This window comes from Pseudopipra pipra, chromosome 4 (assembly GCF_036250125.1).
Source record: "Pseudopipra pipra isolate bDixPip1 chromosome 4, bDixPip1.hap1, whole genome shotgun sequence".
NCBI lineage: Eukaryota > Metazoa > Chordata > Aves > Passeriformes > Pipridae > Pseudopipra > Pseudopipra pipra.
Genome location: NC_087552.1, coordinates 63,356,905 through 63,362,206, shown reverse-complemented (window position 1 = coordinate 63,362,206; position 5,302 = coordinate 63,356,905). Strand labels below are relative to the sequence as shown.

At 36.7% G+C, this 5,302-nt stretch overlaps 1 long non-coding RNA gene across 1 annotated transcript; it reads right to left on the bottom strand.

The window, feature by feature from the left end:
• Nucleotides 1–315: 315 nt before the first annotated feature.
• Nucleotides 316–3,375, bottom strand: LOC135413491 (uncharacterized). The gene is made up of 3 exons (XR_010430258.1): nucleotides 2,879–3,375; nucleotides 847–930; nucleotides 316–336 (listed from the first exon to the last, which is right to left on the bottom strand). It is a non-coding gene; the product is annotated as an uncharacterized LOC135413491 (long non-coding RNA).
• Between the last annotated feature and the right edge of the window lie 1,927 nt (nucleotides 3,376–5,302).

Here is a 5,302-nt window from a genome sequence, read left to right as displayed (position 1 = left end):
TCAAGTTGAGCCTCAGGTTTACATCAAACTTTCAGTGACTGTCCTGAAAACCACTAGGGTATGCTAGGAAATGACCAAACACAAGGGCAAATTTACTGTTTACCTCTCACATGTCAGCACTTCAGGGAAGCTGGTCACCTTAAGGAAGGCTCGAGCCTGAAATCTGTCATCACTTGTTGTGGAATGTATTGTTGTGGAGGAACTACAGTCCTCTTTGTCTCCCTGGCTCAGGGATCCCAGGCTGCCTGATGTAGATGTCTCCACAACCTGATTAGGCAGAACTGCCTGCTTTGGATTCTCATGCAAAGATGGATTGGATGAGCCATCTGCCAAAGGCTAAAAGTCAAAGAAAATTCACAAGGTCAATTAATACAACACAATAAGGAGATAAACATCTCATCAATTTGCAGTGTTTGCTTTCAAGAGAAAAATTAAACAGTATACACAGCAAAAGTGTTTCCATATAAATTAAGATTCATCATACTGACAGATTTTTGCATTGCCCAGAAAAGCAATCTTCTGTTGTATGCTTTCTTCCTTTTAGATCCTTATGGGGGTTTTTTAAAGGCTCCTTGGACAGATCCAATTTCCATTAATGTTATGGGCAGAAAAGTCTCTTAGCTACAGTGGAAATTGACTGGACACCATGTAAAGCACTGCAGGTTTCAGGGGGAGCTGAAAGCAGTTGATGCCTTACAGAATAAATCCTGAGTCAATGGACTATAAACAAAGAAAGATCCCTATTAAGGAAATTGGCAATAAATGTTCTTCTTTGCTTGACTCTGCAATTTACTGTGATACAGAATGATTGTCATTAACTTTTACAAGTAGAATCTAAAACCTTACCCTAAATTTCTGATTGATGGGATAGATCACTTTTGCCTTTAATGCAAATGCCGTGATGTTACTGTCCAGAGGAGACTCACTGTCCTGTATGGAAAAGAACAGAAAACCATTTGGGAACAGCAGTAGATCTGGTATCTGTAAGTATTGCATGCCCCTTTTTGTTACAAAACGTAGTTCTTATTGATAACTACTTATTGATTGTTTTTTCTCTGGCAGGAGAAGTCTTCTCTTAAGACTCATTCAGAGTATGAAAACTCCATAATGGAACACTTGTCATTACCACTGCTACAAAAATGCTTTTAATCCTGAAAGCAAGAATAAGCAATAGCTGGTATTCACATGATATTTTCATTTTGTGTCATGTCTGTGTACCCCCCTTAGCAAAAACTAAAGATTTTGCATGAGACTGAAATTAGCTTAATAATAGGATAAGCTGCACAGATATCGTGGCTGTAAATTCTGTCTTTCAATTTAAATGAAGAAACAATAGATTAAGCAAACCTAGTCATCATCTTTTTCCAGGAAGAACATTTATAGTACAACCCTTAGCTGAAATCAAGAGAAAATACCAATGTTTTTTCAAAAAATTTTTTGTAGATAACAGTCTTTTTATACAATCTGCTATACCACATAGTCTGACTTTCTGCGACTCCCTTGGGATCATCAGCTTTGTATTGAGAGGTTATGTATGGCTTAATAAAAGTCTGTCTATAAGAAACAGATAAGTGAATCCAAGCACTAGGAGATTTCCTATTCTATTTTTTTTTTATTTTTTTTCAAATGAAATGAAAGAATCTGATTTGTCAAAACATAATTTTCTCTATATGGCTTTTTTTAGGAAACATCAAAGCACTAATAGAGTATAGAAATAGAAACGGGAAGAGAGAAAACAAACTATATAATTCATTAATTTTTTATCATTGCACCTTTTCATCTCCATTTCACTTATTTCCAGAAATTTTTGGATTTACTGATACATTCAAAAGCATGAGGGCAGTATGTAAAAGACTTGTTCACACTGAGCAGTCTCAGTGTTGCAGAACATACTCAGGGACAGGAGCTGACAGAGCTATTGCTCTGTGGTGGTTGAAGGCAGAGCAGCCAGACCAAAGCTGGAAAAGCCATATTGTAGAGTGCTAGAACTAATACATCCTGCTTCTCAGCAGGCATAAATAACACACAGTTACTATAATACAGTAATTATAATATTATTGCAATGTGGAAGGTCTCTGAATGAAAATATCTGTTTTTCTGAAGTACTTTAACTTAATTAAAAGCATTTTCCATCTATGCTTCTTAATGAAGTGTCAATTTGATGCTAGTAACAGCAAAAGCCTCTGAAAATTAGAACAAATGAATAGACAAAAAAAAAATGTAACTTCAGTAGTTAAGACAAATAGGTGGGAGAAAGTCCCACAAATAACAAGGTTATTTCTTAATGTGTTACAAATGAGTTAACATGTTTGGGAAATGGATACAGTTGTGAATGATCATCTTTAAAAGACTGTGATCCCATTTCAAAAGCACTGATAATATGCATAAAGATGTATAATTGCGTAAGTTCTCCCACAGGATTTACACTCCAAAGGAGAATTTGCTCACTTTTTATGCTGTACTTTAACTCAAGCAAAATGACCAACCATGGTTTGTTATCATTCCTGATCACATAACTGCAATGAAGATTAATTACCTGTCAGGATTTAAACCAACAGTAAAATGTTAACAATAACATCTATCTCCTCTTTGTTCTGAAATCAGTTTTTGTTACAAGCTAAGCAGCAGGCTCGCTGGCTTTAACTGACATTTTCTGCATGTATTTAATGTATGTATAATAGACTGAGTTAGCTGAACTGCACATTTTTTAAAAAAACCCACAACTTTTAACTTTGCCAAGAGCAGTCGGATCACCTCTGGGTCAAAGGTAGTGATCTAACAATTACATGGTAGGACTGGTTCTCCAGTTATTTTGAGATTATTAAAAAAAAAAAAAAAGTTATTTGATTTTTTCATCGAGGGTGGGTAAAGTTTATACCTTCTACTACTTTTCTTCACAAATTGTTTCTCCAATTGTCCATGAATCCCAGCTCACCACAGTGGTCTTTCAGTACTTGGATTACTTTGTTACTGCAAAAGTTTCTCTAATAGAGCTCTTCATCCAGGAAAGAATCCACTATTAACTATTGGCACTGATTCCAGTACTTAAGAACTTTTTCTTATGTCAATAGTGGTAATTTATTCCATCAGCTTTTTAAAACTAAGGATGACATACAGACAAAACCAAAGAAGCCTCTGTGCAAAAAGAACTCAGGATCTTGATTAAAATATCCAAAGAGTCCCCCAGGTGAAATGGAATTCATAAAGGTGAATGAGTGTTTTAAATGATTGCATTCATAAGCAGCGATCAACTCCTGGTCTCCATCTTATGCTTTTTTCTGAACACTTTTTAAAGTCTCAACTCCAAACCCACTAAAATTAAAGGAGTTTGGATTAGGCCCTGAATGTGCTCATTGCCACACGCAGCAAAATGGACATCCACCACCAAGAGCCAAGCTTTACCTCCAGGACCATTTCCTCTTTTGATGTATAGGGTTCTGCTCTATGTTTTGCAAATGTGTGTTCTTTTTCATCAGAGTTGAAGCTTTCCAGAAGTCTCTGGGAATCATCTTTCTGAAATTCCAAGAGAAAATACATAAAATGTAACACTGAGATCATGCAGATCCATTGGAAACATCTTTGACAGCAGCCTGGATACATTAATATCTCCACTGTGAAAATTATTTCAGTATTAGTTGAAAATTTTTGAAAAATACAATATAAAAATGAAAATTTTACATATTCAGGAAGGAATAATTAAAATTAATGAACTTCGTAATTTTTCATTCCAGAAGTAGAACTTTAATATGAAAAGTTTTCAGAGGTTGTAAACGTGTCAACTCAATCCATCTGCTCTCAAAATGTCTTACTACAGACTGTGGAGTCAACCTCACGGTCTGAGCTCAAACATCTAAATTAAAGCAAGTTAACTAAGATTGTCTATAATTGTCAGCAACGAAGACAACAACAAGTATTTTTGCTCCCCTGCTATGAGAAAAACTTCCTAAATGAAGTTTTATGTGTGAGAAAGTTCCTGTTAGGAAGAAATAATCATCAGAAAACATTCATCATCTTCCTTCCCAAAAACGCAGCCTGTATCACTGCCCTGACTTCCCAAACAAACACAGAAAGCCACTGGTAGGGATACAGACTGTCTGGGAGTTAAACCAGACAGTTTTACACATGATCCTCCCTATGCACTATATAAATCAAAAAATAATACTAATGTTGGTCAATGCCTCCAAACACAGCATTGGAAGGACTATTTTTAGTGAAGGAAAAGATGGCAACCATGCTACCTTGGTTACTTTTAAAATTATTTTCCAGGTTTTCAATGATACAGCTGCAGCTACTATACATGTCACTGTCTTACAGAAAGATTCTCCTTGAATTATTTGGCCACTTGGTATGTAAAGTAGGTCATTTTGTCAGAATACAGAGAAAAGCCCAGCCTTTGAATACATTTAATTCCTTATGACTTGCCTCTATCACCCCTCTGGAATTTAGACTGTGCAATAATTCAGAATTATATTCTTGGGTTAGCCTCTAAGATGTGGTGAACTGCAGATGCTGGTTCCTAAAAATCTCCTTATGACAAAAGAACAGCTACAGTCTCCCTCAGCAACCTTTTAAGTTATTTGTTACCATGGTAAGGTTTCTTCTTAAAAGTATCCCAGTGCATCCTGTGTGCAGATCAACAAACCAATAAGGCACTTAACTGAATGCATCCAAGTCTCACAGATTAAGGCTGAGATCTATAAAATAGTGATTAACTGGGGCTGAGAGACAAATGTTGGTGGCTTATTGTGGTGCTTAAAGCTGCTCTGTACTCCAGGTACTTGCCCTGCTCCCACTCTAAGGATAATTCAGCTGCTTGGGATGGAACATGGCATAGTCAGGCAAGCTATCCCTGCTTCCACTTTGGATAAAGAAGGCTGCAATATGGGCATTTCAGTACCTGCTATACAGCATCGGTGGGGCAGACAGTGTGAAGAAGGAACGTCCTAAGGTAACCCTGTTCAATTTGGGCAATCACACCCACTGGATACAACCTGCCCACCCTGAAATGTGCTCTGTATGCACCAGCAGGCAGTTTATTTTTCTTTCAAAATAAATAACACTCTTACAGCAGAAGCATCGATTTTAATGGCATTTAAACATCTAAATGCATCTGAAGATCCAGGCCAGAGAAAACTGACAGCTTCTATTCCCTATTGACATATATGACATAAAGGATAAAATCGTACAGGGCTGTATTTGAGTTGGTAGTGGCAGTACAATAAAGATACATCTATTAAGGCAGGGAAAATGAGCAATTGAATCAGAGAGGCTTGCACTCACACAGGATGCATTGATCCAGCAT